Raw genomic sequence first — 25,780 nt, 5'->3', positions numbered from 1 at the left:
ATTATGACGACAAGTTATATGTCGACATTATAAACATATTGACATTTTGACTGGAACCCGGAATAACAGCAGGGCCCCAGGAAACTCTCCCTGTATAGACTATGAGCTGCATCTGAGCGTCCTGGCTGCCCTGCACTAATTATTATCACAATGCGAGCTCAGACAATAACCAGCTGTCACTGATAGAACAGTGCAGGTTCTCATTCTATGGGCTGTGCAGCGTCAGGTGCTGTTCCCTCAGATCACCCCTTTATCCTGTCTATTATTACAGTCATGAAAAGCTATCTCTAATCTCTCCCTGACATGCAGGTTACTGCGGAGGCAATTAAGCCGCTGGACCGGAGCAGTGCAAGTTCTCCAGGAGTCTCAAGAAGACAATCGCTGCAAATTAGAGGCTCAGATCCAGCTGCTGGCGGAGAGCAATGAGTCTATCAGGCGCCAGCTACAGGAGCTACAGGTACTGCCCTGGGCACAGGTGGGCACAGGTGTCCTCACAGCCAGGTGTAGTAATAAATAATATCTGTGAGCGTACAGTCCATGGGCCTGATTCAGAGCCGGACGCAATTAGTGCTCGCTCGTCCAGAAAATAGGGGTGGCTATTCAAATGAACCGTTCGCTCTTTGCGGTCTGTTCACGCCTCTAGGTCTGAACGAGCGAACAAAACTTGTGGTCGTTTTTTGGAAACTACGCCACCTGGCTGCTCGCATCCTACGTCATGTCCGCTATTTATTAGATTAATCGAGTACATCGACCAGCGTATGAACTGCTCGCTATTCTTGTGGTTGGTTTTTGCTACCACAATCTTGTGAGCAGTTCTGACTATAAAATAACCCAGTGACGTGGTCAATGACGCTGCTGTATTAATTATGCACACCCATAAAACGCCCGTTTTGACCTTTAAGCACGCCTGCGATCGGATCTCCACTCCCCATTTTCAAGCACCTTCCCCTGTTACCACCCACATACGCCTCCTCCTGTCACTCAAATTATCAGGCATTCGCTATTTTGCGAGCACATGAATTTCGACCGCACTGACTGGTTCGCGCATGCGTATAACGATCCGTACGCATGCGCAGTTGGGCAAATATCGCTCGGAGCAGGCTGCAGTTGATATACTGTAAGTGACTACTTTTTAAGCAGGGTGTTTTGTTGAACTATATTTAATTCAAATTAATATTTTATAGAATAACGCTATTTTTATTGTTACTGAATAACTCAATTAATATCGGCAATGAAAAAAAAAAACCACAATGCCAGCAAGAAAAAACAAAACAGAGAACAGGATATTACATTTAAAATTGTAAAGCGCAACAGAATATGTTGCGCTATATAAGAAACTGTTAATAAATAAATTAAATAAATTTAACATGTAAATATTAATAAAAAGGTGATATGTAATGTTATTTCATCTAAGCAAGGCCATGCCTAGATCAGTGCATCCATACACAGTGTTGTTACTCTAGGGATACAAGGTAGCGTTATAAATATGGAAATGGTTGCTGTTACTGATCATTAAAACCGAAGGACTGACCGTGAGTTTTCTACGCTGTGACGAGTAATAGATATTTATAACAATAATAACAGAAGTTGCTTTTTCTCCATGTTTGGAGCAGTCACCAGATATTCATATTATCCACTAATTTCTTTTCTGTCCATTTATTTTTACATGTCCGGAGATACTTTTGCTGAACTAACCAAACTCCCCCCACTGAAACCATACAATACTCACCAAGCCACTAGCAGGCAGCACTCTGGGCCTGATTCAGACCCGGTCGCAAGCGCTGAGCGCTCGCAACCGGGTCGATGGTGTCCCACAGTGCATGCGCACGACGGAGCCGGCTCCGTAGTGCGCGAGACCTGGCTAGCGACGGGCAATCCAAGCTCCGGGTCTCGCACCAAAGGGGGCTAGCTGTCGATGTTGAGTGACAGCTCGCCCCCTTTGGTGGGTGGGCCAGGGGGGTGGCTGCCCAAACGGAGGCGTTCCCATGAGAACGCCTACCGTCTGGGGCGGCCCCACTGACATCACTCTGTTAGAGCCGAAATCTCTCTGGGGCTTGCGGCCACGAGACCTTACCACAAGGGTCTCGTCGCAAGCCCCGATGGTCGCGATGGTCTTGACCATCGCGACCATCATCATGGCCGCTCGCAATAGCTGTGGGTGGTCACCCACAGCTATACGAGCGGCCAGGAGGCTGTTATAAAAAAAAAAAAAAAACGGCCCTGATTCAGAGCGAGCGGGTCTGAACCCTCTGTACCCTTGCTACAGAAGATGAGCTAGGAGGAAGGGTCGCCTGTAGCCGGGGACTCTAGGGGACCCTAATCAGCCAGGCTGACTCTATACCTAGAAAGATACAATGTTGCAGGTAGCCATTTTCATTAGCACAATGTATGTATAAGTTATAAATACATATCAGATAACTTATAGTTATTTTATCAGTAGCAAGTTATATAATCATTTACTATACAGTCACTTGGTAGATGACCTGCAGTAGTAGCATCACTAGGTGAATTTATCAGTGAATATATGTAATTAACTGTATGGTGACCTTTCTAGTTCATATGTTAAGTGGATGTGGTTAATTCCATCCGTCATCTCCAAGGAAATGATAAACTGAAGCGTATTTCAGCTACGCAGATTCCCAGAATAGGTCACACTCTGGTCTCAGATAGAGACCGGCTCATTAGCACTGGCGCTGGGATAATTAATGCAGCCGGTGGTAGGAGACAGACATCGTGCTAGAGGGTGAGCAGAGTATGGAAATGCGGCTACAAGTATACTATCATGGGGTCATGTGGGCGACAGTCAGGTGCCCAGGCTGTAGCTAGTAGTCTGGTACAACCATTAAACTGTTCACTAAGAGTATATTTATATTTATCAACATCGTTTCCAGTACTGTGATAAGCAAAACAAGTGACAAACTTCTTCCTCTTTCTGTTCTATTTGCATCACAGACACCAGCGACCAATGGGAGAGCTCGTTTGAAATATGAAGTGAAGATGTCACCAGCGAGGGCAAAAGTGAGATTTCTGCTATGAATTCTATGGTTCATTATGTGCACAATAAACGACATATCAATAATGTTACTTTATATCCTCTAAAACTCCGTTTGTCAAACTTTGGCTCCCCAGCTGTTGACGAACTACACTATGTATACAAAAGTGATTGGACACCCACACGCAAGCAAAATGGTCCCATGTATACCATTGCACACCAGTTCCAAATGGACAAAAATGTGGCGGTTTCAACAAGAACACTTGGTACTCGCAGTTCTACGGAAACAACAAATCCTTTTTATAAGGGCGACACTGTCACCTGTCATGTTTCCAGGGCGACAGAAAATTTGGTAACTCGGATGCACTGGCCAGCTCAGTCTCCAGATCTTAACCTCTAGGACGAATTGGAGGCTTGCCTACCCTCCCGATGTGGCCGGGAGCCTCCCGAATATCTGGAAAGGCAGACAAGCGTCTCGGTGGCCGCTGACCCTCCCGACCGCCCCCAGAGTAAACTAGAAACCCCCACAGCGGGGGGGGGGGCAGTGACGCATTTTGCGCTGAATTGCGTCATTGTGGCCCCGCCCCCTGCTTCACAATGCCGTTATTTTCGGTATTGTGAATAGGGGGCGGGGCCACAATGACGCGATCGCATGATCACGCCCCCGGCCCTGCCCCAAATGCTTCATCATTTCCCCACAACGCCCCCCGCTGTACGCAGACTTTCAGCTCCCTCCCGGAAGGAAAGTATGGTTCTAGGCCAACTAGACATCACAGTTGGTCACTGTACATAAGGCAGAATGGTAACACATACCGCCTGCTGCTGTCCAGGAACTTGTGGCCAGTTTGCCAAGAAGGGCGTCTGCAGTAATCACTACACGTGACCTACACAGTACTGACCTCACTAACATCTCACTGCACGTGGTGACCTACACAGTACTGACCTCACTATAACATCTCACTGCACGTGGTGACCTACACAGTACTGACGTCACTATAACATCTCACTGCACGTGGTGACCTACACAGTACTGACCTCACTATAACATCTCACTGCACGTGGTGACCTACACAGTACTGACCTCACTAACATCTCACTGCACATGGTGACCTACACAGTACTGACCTCACTATAACATCTCACTGCACGTGGTGACCTACACAGTACTGACGTCACTATAACATCTCACTGCACGTGGTGACCTACACAGTACTGACCTCACTATAACATCTCACTGCACGTGGTGACCTACACAGTACTGACCTCACTATAACATCTCACTGCACATGGTGACCTACACAGTACTGACCTCACTATAACATCTCACTGCACGTGGTGACCTACACAGTACTGACCTCACTATAACATCTCACTGCACGTGGTGACCTACACAGTACTGATGTCACTATAACATCTCACTGCACGTGGTGACCTACACAGTACTGACCTCACTATAACATCTCACTGCACGTGGTGACCTACACAGTACTGACCTCACTATAACATCTCACTGCACATGGTGACCTACACAGTACTGTCCTCACTATAACATCTCACTGCACGTGGTGACCTACACAGTACTGACATCACTATAACATCTCACTGCACGTGGTGACCTACACAGTACTGATGTCACTAACATCTCACTGCACGTGGTGACCTACACAGTACTGACCTCACTATAACATCTCACTGCACGTGGTGACCTACACAGTACTGACCTCACTATAACATCTCACTGCACGTGGTGACCTACACAGTACTGACATCACTATAACATCTCACTGCACGTGGTGACCTACACAGTACTGACCTCACTATAACATCTCACTGCACGTGGTGACCTACACAGTACTGACATCACTAACATCTCACTACACGTGGTGACCTACACAGTACTGACCTCACTATAACATCTCACTGCACGTGGTTACCTACACAGTACTGACCTCACTATAACATCTCACTGCACGTGGTGACCTACACAGTACTGACATCACTAACATCTCACTGCACGTGGTGACCTACACAGTACTGACCTCACTATAACATCTCACGGCACGTGGTGACCTACACAGTACTGACATCACTATAACATCTCACGGCACGTGGTGACCTACACAGTACTGATGTCACTATAACATCTCACTGCACGTGGTGACCTACACAGTACTGACCTCACTATAACATCTCACTGCACGTGGTGACCTACACAGTACTGACCTCACTATAACATCTCACTGCACGTGGTGACCTACACAGTACTGACATCACTATAACATCTCACTGCACGTGGTGACCTACACAGTACTGACCTCACTATAACATCTCACTGCACGTGGTGACCTACACAGTACTGACCTCACTATAACATCTCACTGCACGTGGTGACCTACACAGTACTGACATCACTAACATCTCACTGCACGTGGTGACCTACACAGTACTGACGTCACTATAATATCTCACTGCACGTGGTGACCTACACAGTACTGACATCACTATAACATCTCACTGCACGTGGTGACCTACACAGTACTGACCTCACTATAACATCTCACTGCACGTGGTGACCTACACAGTACTGACCTCACTATAACATCTCACTGCACGTGGTGACCTACACAGTACTGACCTCACTATAACATCTCACTGCACGTGGTGATCTACACAGTACTGACGTCACTATAATATCTCACTGATCTATTTCCTGTCAGTGTCCAATCACTTTTGTGTACATTGTTTGCCCAACTGCGCATGCGTACGGCTCATAATACGCATGCGCGAACCAGTCATTGCGGCCGAAAATCATTTGCTCGCTATATAGCGAATGCCTGCTATTTTGAGTGACAGGAGGAGGCGTATGTGGGTGGTAACAGGGGAAGGTGCTTGAAAACGGGGAGTGGAGATCCGAACGCAGGCGTGCTTAAAGGTCAAAACGGGCGTTTTCTGGGTGTGCATAGCACAGCAGCGTCATTGACCACGTCACTGGGTTATTTTATAGTCAGAACTGCTCGCAAGATTGTGGTAGGAAAAACCAACCACAAAAATAGCGAGCAGTTCATACGCTGGTCGATGTACTCGATTAATCTAATAAATAGCGGACATGACGTAGGATGCGAGCGGCCAGGGGGCGTATTTTTCCAAAAAACGAACGCAAGTTTTGTTTGCTCGTTCAGACCTAGAGGCGTGAGCAGACCGCAAACAGCGAACGGTTCATTTGAATAGCCACCCCTTGTTTTAGAACGAACGACCGCAAATAGCGAGTGGGTCTGAATTAGGGCCAAGGTTCCCATGCAGCTGGAAATACCTGTGTATAATTGTGTGTGCAGGTGGTGGCTGTGGTTTGTGCTGTACTATAATGTCATGTATGCTCTTATTTTAGTCATTTAGCTACTTTAAAATCAGCACCATAAGTAAGTAAAGCAAATAATGGCATGAATACAAAATCAGAATGACACGTGCTCTATAGTACCTGTCCGTGCACCATACTGTACATAAACGCAAATAATAGTGATGGCTTCTACATATCCACTGGCGGTAGGGATCAGTAACACTTTCATTCATTTTATCAAATTCCCCAGAGTGGGTTTGTCCGCCTGGTATTTTCTATGTTCTCCATTTTATGGCCCCGTTTTATCAATCATCCCAGAAACTATCATTGCTGCATATTGCGCTGATAAGGAATTATTTTCAGGGACAATTTATCAAAGTCCTCTCATGAAAGTTATATGTTATAAATTATGTATTCAGCTCCGTGTAACATATAAAAATATCTTGGGAATTAGATCTTGTAAGTTGTACATGTACAGAAGATGCCATGATGGAGCTGATTTTGAGTTGAACATAAAGATGTCTCATTTGTATATGAGTAAGGATTCCACATTGCATAGGTAATATATTCCAAGCTCCGTGTAACTCAGAATAATATACATCTCACAGGGATGTGCTTCACGCACACCCACATACTCCCACGTGCTTCACCCACACCCACATACTCCCACCGTGCTTCACCCACACGCACATACTCCCACCATGCTTCACCCACACCCACATATTCCCACCATGCTTCACCCACACCCACATACTCCCACCATGCTTCACCCACACCCACATATTCCCACCGTGCTTCACCCACACCCACATACTCCCACCATGCTTCACCCACACCCACATACTCCCACCATGCTTCACCCACACCCACATACTCCCACCATGCTTCACCCACACCCACATACTCCCACCATGCTTTCCCCACACCCACATACACCCACCATGCTTCCCCCACACCCACATACTCCCACCGTGCTTCACTCACACCCGCATAATCCCACCGTGCTACACCCACACCCACATACACCCACCGTGCTTCTCCCACACCCACATACTCCCACCGTGCTTCCCCCACACCCGCATACTCCCAACGTCCTTCACCCACATACTCCCACCGTGCTTCACTCACACCCACGTACTCCCACCATGCTTCACCCACACCCACATACTCCCACCGTGCTTCACTCACACCCGCATACTCCCACCGTGCTTTCCCCACACCCGCATACTCCCACCTTGCTTCACTCACACCCGCATACTCCCAACGTCCTTCACCCACATACTCCCACCGTGCTTCACTCACACCCGCATACTCCCACGTGCTTCACCCACACCCACATACTCCCACCTTGCTTCACTCACACCCGCATACTCCCAACGTCCTTCACCCACATACTCCCACCGTGCTTCACTCACACCCGCATACTCCCACGTGCTTCACCCACACCCACATACTCCCACGTGCTTCACCCACACCCACATACTCCCACCGTGCTTCACCCACATACTCCCACCGTGCTTCACTCACACCCGCATACTCCCACCATGCTTCACCCGCGTACACCCACTGTGCTTCCCCCACACCCACATACTGCCACCTGCTTCACCCACACCCACATACTCCCACGTCCTTCACCCAAACCCACATACTCCCACCATGCTTCACCCACATACTCCCACCGTGCTTCACTCACACCCGCATATCTCACCATGCTTCACCCACACCCGCATACTCCCACAATGCTTCACCCACACCCACATACTCCCACCATGCTTCCCCTCACCCACATACTCCCACCGTGCTTCACATACTCCCACCATGCTTCACCCACACCCACATACTCCCACCGTGCTTCCCCCCCACCCACATAGTCCCACCGTGCTTCACCCACATACTCCCAACGTCCTTCACCCACACCCACATACTCCCACCATGCTTCCCCTCACCCACATACTCCCACCATGCATCCCCCCACACCCGCATACTCCCACCGTGCTTCACATACTGCCACCATGCTTCACCCACACCCACATACTCCCACCGTGCTTCCCCCCCACCCGCATACTCCCACCGTGCATCCCCCCACACCCGCATACTCCCATCGTGCTTCCCCCACACCCGCATACTCCCACCGTGCTTCCCACATGCCTGCACACTCCCACCGTGCTTCACCCACACCTGTATACTCCAACCGTGCTTCCCTCATGCCCGCATACTCTCACCATGCTTCACCCGCCTACACCCACCGTGCTTCACCCACACCTACATACTCCCACCGTGCTCCACCCGCATACTCCCACCGTGCTTCCCCCACGCCCGCATACTCCCACCGTGCTTCCCCCATGCCCGCATACTCCCACCGTGTTTCACCCGCACCTGCATACACACGCCGTGCTTCACCCACACCCATATACTCCCACCGTGCTTCACCCACACCCATATACTCCCACCGTGCTTCACCCACACCCGCATACTCCCACCGTGCTTCCCCCACACCCGCATACTCCCACTGTGCATCCCCCCACACCTGCATGCTCCCACCGTGCTTCCCCTCCCCCACACCCGCATACTACCACCGTGCTTCTCCCACGCCCGCACACTCCCACCGTGCTTCACCCATGCCCGCATACTCCCACCGTGCTTCACCCGCATACACCCACCGTGCTTCCCCCACACCCATATACTCCCACCGTGCTTCCCCCACACCCGCATACTCCCGCCGTGCTTCACCCACACCCACATACTCCCACCATGCTTCACCCACATACTCCCACCGGGCTTCCCCCACACCCGCATACTCCCACCGTGCATCCCCCCACACCCGCATACTCCCACCGTGCTTCCCCCACACCCGCATACTCCCACCGTGCTTCCCCCATGCCTGCATACTCCCACCGTGCTTCACCCACACCCCCATACTCCCACCGTGCTTCCCCCACACCCGCATACTCCCGCCGTGCTTCCCCCACACTCGCATACTCCCACCGTGCTTCCCCCACACCCGCATACTCCCACCGTGCTTCCCCCACACCCGCATACTCCCACCGTGCTTCCCCCACACCCATATACTCCCACCGTGCTACCCCCACACCCGCACACTTAGACTTAGGGGCCCATTTATCAAAGTGTATTAAACACCCTTTTTCGGGGTTTAACGCAAATACTAAGTATCCCCGTATGTATAAAGGAGGGACTGCAGCTTCTGTCTCCGCTACCTCCTGTGACCCCTCCATTGCCGCTGGCAGCCGCCTCCCCCATAGGTTTCTATGGGGGATGTGATGCTGCCACATCTACCAATATCCAGATATTGGCCCCCGCAGCTAACACCATCAGAAGATGGCGGTAGCCGCTGCAGCCTATGGGCTACGTTGCACACTACTAGCCGGCTTAGGGATCCACTGGAACCCTCCCCGGCTATGGCGGATGTGCATGTGCAGTCCACGGGACCACACCCTGCAGTGACCGGCAGCTCCCCTGGGACATCGCAGGGATTGGATCCTTTCGGAGCCTGTGTCCCTGCATGTCCCGGATTATACATCCTGCCGAAGAGATCGCTTTCTGCAAAGCGATCAGGGGCGTTACTGGCATGCCCTGGTCACATTGCAAAAGCGATCAATGATAAATGGGCCTCATATCCTTACAGAGGCTTAGGGGTATATCTAGTAAAGGAGAAGTAGTCGGCATCCCGGCATGCGGGATGCCGACAGTCTAAATACCGACAGGTCGGGATCTCGGCACCAGTATCCCGACTGTCGGCATCCCGAAGGTAATTATCAGGGTGTAGGGGGACGTTAGCGTTAGGTAGCGAGGTTAGGGTTAGGCATGGGGGGGAAGTGTTAGGATTAGGGTGCAGGGAGGGGGAGGTTATGTTTAGGCACCGGGGAGGGGGTGTTAGATTTAGGGTGTGGGGAGGGGGAGGTTAGGTTTAGGCACTAGAGAATGGGGTTAGCCAGGATTTCATACCCAACCCGGCTTGTTGCGGTATAACATGTATTACTGTAAGAAGCCGAATCATGCGCACAGTATGGCCCACAAGCAGCGCTGGATACAATCACAGCGATTCCTCTGCCCGGAAATGAAGATACCAGTTATTATCGCCTCAGCTTTAGTTACTGGTTTTCTGAGACTGAAATAACAAATCCTAATTAATACGTGTTGAACACAAGGGAACAAAACAATTTATAGCCTACTTGGAGAAACGCTGAGCTTGTAAAAGGAGCTGATACCCGATGAATAATATACCATGCAACACAGATGGTAGAATGTCGCCGCATAATCAGTACATCTGTAGCCTCTTATTTACTTAGAAAATAATGGTTATTGTTATATTAGTTACCTGGTTCCTTCATTTACAGCAGCCATGTATAGTGTAAAAGTCTGAACCCCTGGACGCGTCTCCACACAAGATCCAGTGTTGGGTGGCTTAAGGGAAGAAGAAACGCCGGTACGCCGTAGCCCCTGCCACCTTACCGCTGGCGCCATTAGCTGCTCTGCCAAGTCAGTCACAGCGCTTGGCGACAAGACGGACCCCAGTCTGTGAGTGACTCTTGGAGTGCTGGCAATGCCCTCAGAGTGACTTCAGTCTATAGAGAGTTTCTGCCCTAAATAACCGAGAGAACTACCGCACCGGTTTGTCCCGATGAGCCCCATTAATATCTAATATTCATAATATATGAGTGAGGGGTGTGCTACCTGCTGCCAATTGACAAGAGTGAATAGGAAAAAGAGAAAGGGGAAGATAATGGTGCACAAGTCCAGAATTATTTATTTATTTTATTTATTTATTAACAGTTTCTTATATAGCGCAGTGTATTCCGTTGCGCCATACAATTGGAAACATAAATAGAACCAAACTGAGTAATAACAGACAGATACAGTATATAGGTAGGAAGACCCTGCTCGCAAGTTTACAATCTATAGGAATAATAAAGATTAGCCTTAAAAATTAACCTTTATTGTATATTAATTAAAAAATGATGGGATCTAGTTACTAAGCAGTGTTAGGAGACAGAATGAAAAGTGATAAGGTGCCAGCCAATCAGCTCCCAACTGTCATCTCACAGGCTGTGTTTGAAAAATGACAGTTGGGAGCTGATTGGCTGGCACCTTATCACTTTCTTATCACTTTTCACTCTGTCTCCTAACACTGCTTAGTAAATAGACCCCTATATCCCCTTCACAGGATAAATAGACTGGCGAGGTATAAAAAAAAATTGAGAAGACTGATAGAAAAAATAATAATAAGTATAGTTTAAAAGGGTGTACTTGGGGGTCTCACCCGTATTCAATTGGGCTTCCTATTTGTGTCTATTAATCACAAGGTGTCAATCATGCTTTATAGCTTGTATAATAGAAGTATACATGAGATTATCTATATTGGTTTTCTACTCAGTGTCCTTGTTATCATTCAGTTGTCAATGAGATGTAAAAATCATGTTTAGTTTTATTTTATATGTATCGTCCCGCACTGTATACAATCCCTGGTATTGGTATCAAAGATACTATCACTCGATTATGTTATGTCTCTATAGCAGAGTTATCGATGGATTCTCTCCTATTATAATTACCCTGCAAGATGATTCAATTAATACAGGTTATGTTAGATCTTATATACAGTATCAAATATAAGACTAAAAACGTGAGGAATCTAAACCTGGGATTGCTATGGCACAACTCCCTTCTTAGGGCCGTATTCAATTAGGTGCGGAAAGTACCGTACTTTTCGCATGCCGGACTTTTCGCCGTCATCGCTGGTTTTCCATGTGGAAAAGTATAGCGCGCATCCCCGCTTATTCCCGTAGTCAATTAGAGATCAGCAAAAACGGCACCCGGCGATTTCGGACCTGGCCAAAAGTACTGTCAAAAATGGGGAAAACACTCTGTACCCCAAAAAATCTGCACTAACATAGGGGATCGCTATAGGGGTGTTCTAGTACCCCTAATAAAGCTATTCTGGGTGTGTGTTTTTTCTCCAAAAGCTTGCTATTAGCATATTTGCACAAGTGGTGAAGAATAGCATTAAGCAATATTGTTTCATCAAAATAAGTTTTCCCAGCAAATTTGGGGTACATGAAAATGGGTACTAGCATATTTTGAAGTTGCTAATGTAAAGTTTTAAAAAAAGTAAAAAATCCACCTTCCGCAAGCACCTGCAATCTTGAAAACACCTGGGGCATACTTTGCTCCCCAACTTCGTTTTTTTTTCGCCCCCAAAATGAAAGTACTTTTTTGGGGAGTTCTTAAGTATTTTTAAAACTTTTTTGACACAGTTTACCTTTGGGGGCCTGTCCCAAGGGTGCAGGGTGGTTCCTGCAAATTTGCATCCCAAAACCACAATTCTGCACTTTTCTTCGACAGCTTTCATAGGCGAATGCATTGATTTTCCCGCACCGGCAAAAAGTCTTTGGAATTCAATACGGGGATAAGTTTTCGCCTGGTGAAATGACGTCACCGGCGAAACTTTTTCGCCTAAAACGTCTTTTCACACCTAAATTGAATATGGCCCTTAGCTGTAATCAATCAGAGATTCTCCTCCCACACGTAATGATTTTTTGAACGATTTGTCGATAATGACGTCGTTATCGTTAAATCGTTGAAAAAAATTGTTCAGTTTATGAGTTATAAAGATGATCGATAATCACAAATGCGCACTCCCGTTTGTAGTTTGTAGCTATCGCTCATCGTCCATTTCAGACTGTCCAATATGACGATTTTCATTAAGGGAAGGAACATCGGAGCTCATTCAGACCCGCTCGCAAGATGCGATTGGTGGCTGGCAAAAAGGGTCCGGATGTTTAAAATAAGCGATCGCACTGCGATCTATGTCTATGTCTTAGCAAGCTATGGCAATGAGTGCTCGCTAGTGTATAAAGATGTCCCCTTGCCACTCGCAACACATGTCATCTCCAGGAATTGTAGGATTAATCGGTAACATCGAGAGCCAACGGAGATGCTCGCAGCTCTTGAGGTTCCCTCTCCCTGCCGCAAGCACTGCGATCAGTGCTGGCTGAAATACAGGCAGGTGACGTGTACAATGACGCTACTTTGTAAATTATGTACGCCCTTTAAATGGCGTTTTAGCTGCCTAACAAGCCTGCGTTTGCTGCACCACTCTCCCGTTCACAAGCACCTTCCCCTGTTACCACCCAAAAACAGCGCTGTCACTCAAAGTAGCGACCTGATAGTGGCTTACGAGCAACCAAAGTCAGATCGCAAATACTGGCTTGCACATGCGCAGATGGGCGAAAACCACTCACAGCGAGCGCAACTTAGCGAGCGGGTCTGAATCAGGTCCATTATTCATTCATCGTTCAAAAAATCGTTTATTACACTTCCAAAAATCGTTTACTTTTTCAAGGGAAAATCTGACAGAAAATCTGACAGAAAATCGTTGGTTACAAAATCGTTACGTGTGTATGCACCTTTACTCACGGAATCAATTGATATGGTCTGAGACTAGAGAGGATTCCCTACATCATCTGCCCATTCACATCATAAAGATATGCGATTGCACCCAGCCGCACAAACCCTCACTGCCCGGTGGGTTAATTATTACAGCCACTACAGATCAATAGCATGATCTGTACAGCCAATACAGATCATGGCACATAGACATGAGCGCCTGCCCTCCGGCGCCCAATCTATCGCTGCCCGGGAGATTAAATATACAGTAACAGCCGTTACATTCACTGGCAGAGGTTAGTGTTGGAGGGAAGTGGGCTCACGAGTTCCGATGCGCATTTCGCCTATCATGGAGTCAGCCAGTCTATTTATCCTGTGAAGGGGATATCATTTTTTAATGAATATACAATAAAGGTTAATTTTTAAGGCTAATATTTACTAATTCTCGACTTGTGCACCGTAATACTGCCACTTTCTCTTTTTTTTTTATTCAATGCCCTCAGAGTGGCAAGAAGCTGGGACATGTTGTGCGTGCACGCCCCTATGATGCATGGCTACGCTTATTTTTTGTGCACATGCCTTTGGAGCATGTATAGCAGTGATTCCCAACCTCGGTCCTCAAGGCACACTAACAGTCCTGGTTTTAGTGATATCCGTGCTTCAGCACAGATGGTTAAATCAAAATAACTAAGGTACTAATTAAGTCACCTGTGCTCAACTATGGCTATCCTTAAAACCCGGACTGTTAGTGTGCCTTGAGGACCGTGGCTGGGAACCCCTGATGTACAGCGTACCATCAATAAATATGCACAGGTCTCCGGTGATTTGTACAGTGCCGACGTGGGACTACAGAGATGTGAATATAATATATGGGTGCAGGGTGTGCAGTGTAGGTCCCCCTGGACCAGGGAACCCACCCTGCACCCATTATAAATACACCACTGGTGTGTAGTATAACTAGGTATGGACATTAGAAAAGCCCAGTATAAATTGTTCTGTAATAGGTCATTATATAAGACTTGTCAGAGTAATACGATAATTAATCCCTGTCTTTAACCTAATGTGACTTTTTTTTTATATTATTAGGATACAACTAAGTTCTCCAGGTGGAAGCAAGGACTGAGTGTAAAGAATAAAAAGGGGGTAAACAGCATTAGTTGGGATGCCGGTGATTTTGCTGAAATGGGAGAACATTTCATCAGGAGCCAGAAAGACCGCCATGGCCCGCGCTTCACATTACGCAGAGAAAATGACCATTTCAAGGCACAAAACAGACAGACGCTGAAACATATGAGACATTTATGTGAGTCTATCAAGGCAGCTTCCGGTCACAAAGAAATGGGAGAGCTGGGAAGAGGCCATTGTTCAGGAAACGAGGAAATCAGGCCGGAGAATCGCAGCCTGACAAAGGAAGGTGAGACAGAGAGTCCTTCTGTGCGGACAGAAGAAGCGCAGATACAGGAGCTCATCCACAAACTGAAGGACGCATTATCTCTGCAGATAAAGCCAGGTAATATACAGCTTTACCTTATCTTGTCGCTGTGCTAAGTGTCATTATTATTCTTTGTGTCTCAGAAGGTTCCCTCAGGTGGCATCCCGTGTGCGGGCACAGCTCCTTGTACCAGGACTTATCAGCTCTCTTCATGTGTGGTAGTAATAGAAGCAGAGGAGTCTGGGGAACAAAATGACACCACATTCTCACTCTTCCATATTTTTTTTGGGGGGGGGAGTCATGCATTAAATAAAACCTATACAGTAGGAAGAGGAACTGGTTTAAAGTTTGATACAAAATGTTCTGTATATGCGCATTGTCAGATATTTATGTGATGCAATTGGACCAATCAGGTCCCACAAACTTCAGCTGTGAAAAGTTGTTGCCCCTATTACTATCAATCCAATTATAAGAGTAATTAGGGATCAGCCCTTTCAGTACATACAGCAGATAAATAGTCAGACCTGGTTTAGGACAGAACTTCCCTACTTAAATCTGACTAACTTTGGCCTTTACAATCAACGATGGGGAACACATAACCTAACATTTTGCCCCTGCAATGTATTTGGAGTGACGTGACCACATCAGCAGCTTTTTCACTCATCTACTGGGACTCCTGCGCAGTCTACAGACTAAGCACCTGTGGCGGCAGAACCCTCTCTCTGTAAACTTTGCGTAGTGTAGCCCATATGCTACCGCAGCCCAACGCCATCTTCAGATAGTGGAAGCGACATGGGCCAAAATTGGTCAATCCCCCGTAGAAACTTATGGGGGTAACGGTGCTGGCAGAAATGTAGGGACTGCAGCAGATATCAGAGACTCCTCCATAATACACCTGGGGGTATTTCATGTTAAATAGGCCCTAAAATATCTCCAAAACAAATATTTAAAATGATCCATGATGTCCAATATAAGCCCGTAGTCATATTCAGGTATTTGCTGGACTGTTCCAGTTTGACTACGATCAGCTTTCATCAAAAAGATAGAAAAAAAGAGATTTGCCCCCCAGCACACTGCAGCAAAAACAATACTTCAATCCTACAAGATAATAGAGATTTAGAGGTATTAGTTACACACATTTGCAAATATATGAATAAGCGTCAGGCCAATCGTCAAGGCTCCTCTATACTGGCGTCCCTAACATTACGGGGCTCACGTCCGAGAAGCAAGGCACCCCACAAAAATTCCAGCCAAGGGCCATCCCCAGGACTTCACATGAAAAAGGGAAATAGGTGATAGTGAAGTATAAAGAAAAGATGTGTAAAGATAAATCAATAAGTGTTAATGAAATGATAAAGAATTAAAATGACATAAATAATGTACAAACAAATAGAGAAGTGATAAAAGTATTCTATGTGAATTAAGTGGTGATGCCATGAGAAAGGCCCAGTCAGAACCCCCCCGGGGGCCCCACTCCCAAACGCTCACCCCAGAATAATTATTGCTACATAATGGTAGCACCCACTCTGGGTCATATAATTACAATTGATGTACTGCATGATAACAGTACATATATAAGCTGAGAGCTAACTTACCTTGGAGGTACCCCAAAAAACCTCCACATGACACTATAAGCATCAGCACATCCTCCTAATGCTGAGTCCCTTCATGCCTCCAAACTTGCAAAAAAAATGGTAGTTGCTCAGATCAGCTTTAATTGCATAACACAGGTGCTTGTAAAGGGCGGGGTTTACACTGAACACAGAAAAAAAACAGTTTTGCCCCCCAGCACACTGCAGCAAAAACAATACTTAAATCCTACATGATAATAGAGATTTAGGGGTATTAGTTACATACAGTTGCAAATATATGAATAAGCGCCAGGCCAATCGTCAAGGCTCCTCTATACTGGCGTCCCTAACATTAAGGGGCTCACGTCCGAGAAGCAGGGTACCCCAAAAAAATTCCAGCCAAGGGCCATCCACAGGGCATCACACGAAAAAGGGAAAAAGGTGATAGCGAAGTATAAAGAAAAGATGTGTAAAGATAAATCAATAAGTGTTAATGAAATGATAAAGAATTAAAATGACATAAATAATGTACAAAGAAATAGAGAAGTGATAATTCATATATTTGCAAATGTATGTAACTAATACCTCTAAATCTCTATTATCATGTAGGATTTAAGTATTGTTTTTGCTGCAGTGTGCTGGGGGGCAAAACTGTTTTTTTTCTGTGTTCAGTGTAAACCCCGCCCTTTACAAGCACCTGTGTTATGCAATTATGCTGATCTGAGCAACTACCATTTTTTTTTGCAAGTTTGGAGGCATGAAGGTAGTCAGAATTAGGAGGAGGTGCTGATGCTTATAGTGTCATGTGGAGGTTTTTTGGGGTACCTCCAAGGTAAGTTAGCTCTCAGCTTATATATGTACTGTTATCATGCAGTACATCAATTGCAATTATATGACCCAGAGTGGGTGCTACCATTATGTAGCAATAATTATTCTGGGGTGAGCATTTGGGAGTGGGGCCCCGGGGGGGGGTTCTGACTGGGCCTTTCTCATGGCGTCACCACTTAATTCACATAGAATACTTTTATCACTTCTCTATTTGTTTGTACATTATTTATGTCATTTTAATTCTTTATCATTTCATTAACACTTATTGATTTATCTTTACACATCTTTTCTTTATACTTCACTATCACCTTTTTCCCTTTTTCGTGTGATGCCCTGGGGATGGCCCTTGGCTGGAATTTTTGTGGGGTGCCTTGCTTCTCGGACGTGAGCCCCTTAATGTTAGGGATGCCAGTATAGAGGAGCCTTGACGATTGGCCTGGCGCTTATTCATATATTTGCAAATGTGTGTAACTAATACCTCTGAATCTCTATTATCATGTAGGATTTAAGTATTGTTTTTGCTGCAGTGTGCTGGGGGGCAAATCTCTTTTTTTCTGTGTTCAGAGTAAACCCCGCCCTTTACAAGCACCTGTGTTATGCAATTAAGCTGATCTGAGCAACTACCATTTTTTTTGCGGTTTTTTTTTTTCATCAAAAAGATACTGGATAAAATTGGGCTGTATGGCAAAGTATCAAGGTGGATACCACTGCTATATCTTCATGTGGTTGCCGAGGCTGAATTAGGTCACATAAAGGTGAATTAGGCCAGAGTGCAAAAGTGCACATTTTTGTGAAATAGTTCTTAAAAACAAAGTTTACGTAAAAATTGAATTAAATACAAAATGTTACTAAATATGATGATGCTCAACTTAACTTTAAAATACATTGATTTATACAGGAACTTGTTCCACTATACCCCGTGGTTGAGCTAGAAATGTTACAGATAAACAGATGCACAGAATGTTTAATAATCGGAGAGGATCTGTATTTTAGTCCCTGGGAGCAGTGGTCTAAGGACCTGATTCAGACCTGCTCGCTAGCAAGCGATCGCTCGTTGCTGGCGATGTTTGCAAATGTGCGCATGCGTATAGTTCACAGTGCGCATCCGCAAACTAGTACGAGTGATCGGGATGCGCTCGCTCACCCTGCAAAGACAGCCCAGTGGAATGAGTGACAGGAGAGACCGTTTGTGGGTGGTAACAGGGGCAGGGCAGTGGTAACGGGGGAGTGGAGTTGCGGACGCAGGCGTGCCAGAGTGTTTAAACGCCATTTCAGAGGCGTGCATAATTAGGCAGCGTCATAGTACACGTCACCTGGTTGAATTATACACTGAAGGGATCGCAGTGCTTGCGGGCAGGTACAGTCAACCTCAAGCGCTGCGAGCACATCCGATGGTGCTCGATGTACCAATGTTTTCATGCACTTCCTGGAGATGACGTGCGCAAGTGGCCATTTTATGACTGGCTGGTGGGCGTCTACTTACGCAAAGTGATTGCTCGCCAAAACATAGTGGGCGTGCTAGTGCCTTGCCGAGTGATTGCCTGCCTTGCTGGGCGTGCGCTGGATTAGCATATGCTGGGAGCAAGCGATTGCATCTAGCGAGTCGCTCTGGATCAGGCCCAAAGTGTTCTTAATGTTTCCTGTCTTATCTGATAAAAAAATATTCTTCCTGCAAAATGAAAGTCAATTTTAGTCACTGAGAATTCAAGAGATCATATTTACTATCATTTTCTTTACACTAATGCTTTACTTACCTTTATAATACATCACTCCATTACATAAACTATCACTGTTATATATACACACAATTTTTTATTCTACCTACACACAATGCCGAAAGCACAGATCTGGTTGCTCAGCAGTCAGGAGAAACCTCAAACAATGAGGAGCAGGAACTAGCGGGACCTACTGATGTGCCCTGCTATAATCCTGTCTTTCATGGCATACAGAACGCAATGCCATAACGCACATATCTGCCATAGTGCGTATTGACATGCCGTGGCAAGGAAGCCAGAATGCCGTACTATGAGCAAAGATGTATCAGGACACATCTGTAATCCGTGAATGTGGTCAAAGATAGCACAGACATGTTTATGCAGCTATAGGGAACTGGATATTGGTATACAACATAATTCTTGTTTTCGTTTTTTTTCAAGAGACAGTCTTGGGCAAATACTTTGTTATTTTGTGGTCCATAACAACTATATTGGAACACAAAATAGCTGTGTGTCATCATTGTTGAGGTATGGCAACAGCTGCAGGTTTAGTATTGTTAGGAAAAGAACACTGAAGAGACATTAGGTGGTGCTGTTTCATAGGTTGTGGTATTGTAGTATATTGTAGAACTTGGTTAATTCTTGTTGTTATGATATCAATATTTACATGTTCTGTTACAGTAAAGTTTATCACTCAATCTTCCCTGCATCTATAGTGCTTGAACAGAGAATCATGTTCTGCAACAAGCATAACACAAATGTTAAACTATAAGTGCTGTCTTGTGAAGTGTTACACAGGCTGTAGGAGTAAGCGCTGTCTTGTGAAGTGTTACACAGGCTGTAGGAGTAATCGCTGTCTTGTGAAGTATTACACAGGCTGTAGGAGTAAGTGCTGTCTTGTGAAGTGTTACGCAGGCTGTAGGAGTAAGCGCTGTCTTGTGAAGTGTTACACACGCTGTAGGAGTAAGCGCTGTCTTGTGAAGTGTTACACAGGCTGTAGGAGTAAGTGCTGTCTTGTGAAGTGTTACACCGGCTGTAGGAGTAAGCGCTGTCTTGTGAAGTGTTACACATGCTGTAGGAGTAAGCGCTGTCTTGTGAAGTGTTACACAGGCTGTAGGAGTAAGTGCTGTCTTGTGAAGTGTTACACAGGCTGTAGGAGTAAGCGCTGTCTTGTGAAGTGTTACACATGCTGTAGGAGTAAGCGCTGTCTTGTGAAGTGTTACACAGGCTGTAGGAGTAAGTGCTGTCTTGTGAAGTGTTACACAGGCTGTAGGAGTAAGTGCTGTCTTGTGAAGTGTTACACACGCTGTAGGAGTAAGCGCTGTCTTTTGAAGTGTTACACCGGCTGTAGGAGTAAGCGCTGTCTTGTGAAGTGTTACACATGCTGTCGGAGTTAGCGCTGTCTTGTGAAGTGTTACATAGGCTGTAGGAGTAAGCGCTGTCTTGTGAAGTGTTACACCGGCTGTAGGAGGAGTAAGCGCTGTCTTGTGAAGTGTTACACAGGCTGTAGGAGTAAGCCCTGTCTTGTGAAGTGTTACATAGGCTGTAGGAGTAAGCGCTGTCTTGTGAAGTGTTACACAGGCTGTAGGAGTAAGCGCTGTCTTGTGAAGTGTTACACAGGCTGTAGGAGTAAGCGCTGTCTCGTGAAGTGTTACACCGGCTGTAGGAGTAAGCACTGTCTTGTGAAGTGTTACACATGCTGTAGGAGTAAGTGCTGTCTTGTGAAGTGTTACACACGCTGTAGGAGTAAGCGCTGCCTTGTGAAGTGTTACACAGGCTGTAGGAGTAGGCGCTGTCTTTTGAAGTGTTACACCGGCTGTAGGAGTAAGCGCTGTCTTGTGAAGTGTTACACAGGCTGTAGGAGAAAGCGCTGTCTTGTGAAGTATTACACATGCTGTAGGAGTAAGTGCTGTCTTGTGAAGTGTTACACAGGCTGTAGGAGTAAGTGCTGTCTTGTGAAGTGTTACACAGGCTGTAGGAGTAATCGCTGTCTTGTGAAGTATTACACATGCTGTAGGAGTAAGTGCTGTCTTGTGAAGTGTTACACCGGCTGTAGGAGTAAGTGCTGTCTTGTGAAGTGTTACACAGGCTGTAGGAGTAAGCACTGTCTTGTAAAATGTTACACAGGCTGTAGGAGCAAGCACTGTCTTGTGAAGTGTTACACAGGCTGTAGGAGTAAGCACTGTCTTGTGAAGTGTTACACAGGCTGTAGGAGTAAGCACTGTCTTGTGAAGTGTTACACAGGCTGTAGGAGTAAGCGCTGTCTTGTGAAGTGTTACGCAGGCTGTAGGAGTAAGCGCTGTCTTGTGAAGTGTTACACAGGCTGTAGGAGTAAGTGCTGTCTTGTGAAGTGTTACACAGGCTGTAGGAGTAAGCCCTGTCTTGTGATGTGTTACACAGGCTGTAAGAGTAAGTGCTGTCTTGTGAAGTGTCACACAGGCTGTAGGAGTAAGCGCTGTCTTGTGACGTGTTACACAGGCTGTAGGAGTAAGCGCTGTCTTGTGAAGTGTTACACAGGCTGTAGGAGTAAGTGCTGTCTTGTGAAGTGTTACACAGGCTGTAGGAGTAAGTGCTGTCTTGTGAAGTGTTACACAGGCTGTAGGAGTAAGCGCTATCTTGTGAAGTGTTGCACAGGCTGTAGGAGTAAGTGCTGTCTTGTGACGTGCTACACAGGCTGTAGGAGTAAGCGCTGTCTTGTGAAGTGTTACACAGGCTGTAGGAGTAAGCGCTGTCTTGTGAAGTGTTACACAGGCTGTAGGAGTAAGCCCTCTCTTGTGAAGTGTTACCCCGGCTGTAGGAGTAAGTGCTGTTTTCTGAAGTGTTACCCCGGCTGTAGGAGTAAGTGCTGTCTTGTGAAGTGTTACACAGGCTGTAGGAGTAAGTGCTGTCTTGTGAAGTGTTACACAGGCTCTAGGAGTAAGTGCTGTCTTGTGAAGTGTTACACAGGCTGTAGGAGTAAGTGCTGTCTTGTGAAGTGTTACACAGGCTGTAGGAGTAAGCGCTGTCTTGTGAAGTGTTACACTGGCTGTAGGAGGAGTAAGCGCTGTCTTGTGAAGTGTTACACAGGCTGTAGGAGTAAGCGCTGTCTTGTGAAGTGTTACACAGGCTGTAGGAGTAAGCACTGTCTTGTGAAGTGTTACACAGGCTGTAGGAGTAAGCCCTGTCTTGTGAAGTGTTACACAGGCTGTAGGAGTAAGTGCTGTCTTGTGAAGTGTTACACAGGCTGTAGGAGTAAGCCCTGTCTTGTGACGTGTTACACAGGCTGTAAGAGTAAGTGCTGTCTTGTGAAGTGTCACACAGGCTGTAGGAGTAAGCGCTGTCTTGTGACGTGTTACACAGGCTGTAGGAGTAAGCGCTGTCTTGTGAAGTGTTACACAGGCTGTAGGAGTAAGTGCTGTCTTGTGAAGTGTTACACAGGCTGTAGGAGTAAGTGCTGTCTTGTGAAGTGTTACACAGGCTGTAGGAGTAAGCGCTATCTTGTGAAGTGTTGCACAGGCTGTAGGAGTAAGTGCTGTCTTGTGACGTGCTACACAGGCTGTAGGAGTAAGCGCTGTCTTGTGAAGTGTTACACAGGCTGTAGGAGTAAGCGCTGTCTTGTGAAGTGTTACACAGGCTGTAGGAGTAAGCCCTCTCTTGTGAAGTGTTACCCCGGCTGTAGGAGTAAGTGCTGTTTTCTGAAGTGTTACCCCGGCTGTAGGAGTAAGTGCTGTCTTGTGAAGTGTTACACAGGCTGTAGGAGTAAGTGCTGTCTTGTGAAGTGTTACACAGGCTCTAGGAGTAAGTGCTGTCTTGTGAAGTGTTACACAGGCTGTAGGAGTAAGTGCTGTCTTGTGAAGTGTTACACAGGCTGTAGGAGTAAGCGCTGTCTTGTGAAGTGTTACACAGGCTGTAGGAGTAAGCACTGTCTTGTGAAGTGTTACACAGGCTGTAGGAGTAAGCGCTGTCATACTACTGGGAACAGGTAAGCTGGCTCTCAATTTGGATGCATTTATGTATGTGCCTTTATCATGAGGCCTTACATTTGACAAAATTATATATGTGCTTTTATCATGAGGCCTTATAATTGGTATATTTTACATTTGGGGTGAGCGTTTGGGCGTAGGGCCCCCGGGACTGGTCTGGCTGGGCCTCCTCAGGGCATCACCACTTAATACACATAGTTGCTTTTCACATCACCTTTTATGTTTGTTTATTATTCATGTATTTTTTCACATATATTTTAACCTCTCATTCCACACTTAATGATTACTCACACACAGCTATACTTTACACTGCACTGTCACTCTTTTTCCATTTTCGTGTGATGCCCTGGGGGGGTCCTGGGCTGGACATTTTTTGGGGTGCACTGCGCCCCGGAAGTGAACCCCTTAGTGTTAGGGACTGCTGGTAACAGAGAAGCCGTGACGTGGCCCAGCAGCCTCCCATGTATTTGCAAATGCATGCAACTAATATCTCTGAATTTATATGACCATATAGTCTTCATATATTGTTGCAGGTATTATTCAGTGTGCTGAGGTACAATAGGGGGTTAAATCCCCCTCCTTTTTCTACTTAGTGTGACCCCTCCCTTTCATGCACCTGATTAGTACTGCTGGATTGATTGAGCAGCTGCCATTTTTGTAGGCTTTTTATCTTCTCCATGTTCTGTTATTCATAATGTCTTAGATTCATCTTCAGAAAAGTTTCATTTACATAACACATACAGATATTTATAGTAAATACTGTATAAATGTGCTTATCTTTTCTCTTTTAGGGCAACTCCCTGGCATCAAACTGGAGCTATTACATGCAGCGGGACAGGTTTGCAGGTGCTACTCTGACTTTATAAGCAAAGTCGTCGAGCCGACACTCAGATAATGTGGTAGTTGGAATATTTTGGCTACTGGATCTGTTACTGGTAAATGATGTGACATTTTTATAGAGATGGTTGAATCATCCACATACACACATACACACATACACACATACACACATACACACATACAGATTATGGTGACGAGAGCAATTTGGTGCTACTCTGTTATTATCCTTTATTTGTATAGCGCCATCAGATTAATCCGAGAATATTGAACAGTATTTGGTGAAAGGATCCTGCCGGTACCATATGTTTAGAGACAGGTAGGAACTTAAGGCATCAATTGAGGTGACTGTAATGACCACAATCCAATCAGTATGGGATAGGAGCACTTATACACTGTGTTACCCTGTTATACACCGTGTTACCATGTTATACACCCTGTTATACACCCTGTTATCCTGTTATACACCGTGTTACCCTGTTATACACAGTGTTATCTAGTTATACACCCTGTTATACACCCTGTTATCCTGTTATACACCGTGTTACCCTGTTATACACAGTGTTATCTAGTTATACACCGTGTTATCTAGTTATACACCGCGTTACCCTGTTATACACCGTGTTACCCTGTTATACACCGTGTTATCTAGTTATACACCGCGTTATCCTGTTATACACCGTGTTATCCTGTTATACACCCTGTTATCCTATTATACACCGCGTTATCCAGTTATACACCGCGTTATCCAGTTATACACCGCGTTATCCAGTTATACACCGCGTTATCCAGTTATACACCGCGTTATCCTGTTATACACCGCGTTATCCTATTATACACCGTGTGATGCTGTTATACACTGTGCGATCCTGTTATACACTGTGTTATCCTGTTATACTCCCTGTTATCCTGTTATACACCGTGTTACCCTGTTATACACCGTGTTATCCTGTTATACACCGCGTTACCCTGTTATACACCGCGTTACCCTGTTATACACCGCGTTATCCTGTTATACACCGCGTTATCCTGTTATACATCGCGTTATCCTGTTATACACCGCGTGATGCTGTTATACACCGCGTGATGCTGTTATACACCGCGTGATGCTGTTATACACCGCGTGATGCTGTTATAGAGCGCGTTATCCTGTTATACACCGCGTTATCCTGTTATACACCGCGTTATCCTGCTATACACCGCGTGATGCTGCTATACACCGCGTTATCCTGTTATACACCGCGTTATCCTGTTATACACCGCGTGATGCTGTTATACACCGCGTTATCCTGTTATACACCGCGTAATCCTGTTATACACCGCGTGATGCTGTTATACACCGCGTGATGCTGTTATACACCGCGTGATGCTGTTATACACCGCGTGATGCTGTTATACACCGCGTGATGCTGTTATACACCGCGTGATGCTGTTATACACCGCGTGATGCTGTTATCCACCGCGTGATGCTGTTATCCACCCTGTTACCCTGTTATCCACCCTGTTACCCTGTTATCCACCCTGTTACCCTGTTATCCACCCTGTTACCCTGTTATCCACCCTGTTATCCTGTTATACACCCTGTTATCCTGTTATACACCCTGTTATCCTGTTATACACCCTGTTATCCTGTTATACACCCTGTTATCCTGTTATACACCGTGTTATCCTGTTATACACCGTGTTATCCTGTTATACACCCACCGCG

General features: G+C 46.1%; 1 pseudogene; it reads left to right on the top strand.

The window, feature by feature from the left end:
- Positions 1-207: 207 nt before the first annotated feature.
- On the top strand, positions 208-24,130 carry LOC148477112 (uncharacterized; annotated as a pseudogene).
- The last annotated feature ends 1,650 nt before the right edge of the window (positions 24,131-25,780 follow it).

This window comes from Taudactylus pleione, unplaced genomic scaffold (assembly GCF_031769625.1).
Source record: "Taudactylus pleione unplaced genomic scaffold, aTauple2 ptg000746l, whole genome shotgun sequence".
NCBI classification, from domain to species: Eukaryota; Metazoa; Chordata; class Amphibia; order Anura; family Myobatrachidae; genus Taudactylus; species Taudactylus pleione.
The sequence above is the reverse complement of the archived record's forward strand: the minus strand, read 5'-3'. Positions and strand labels throughout refer to the sequence as shown.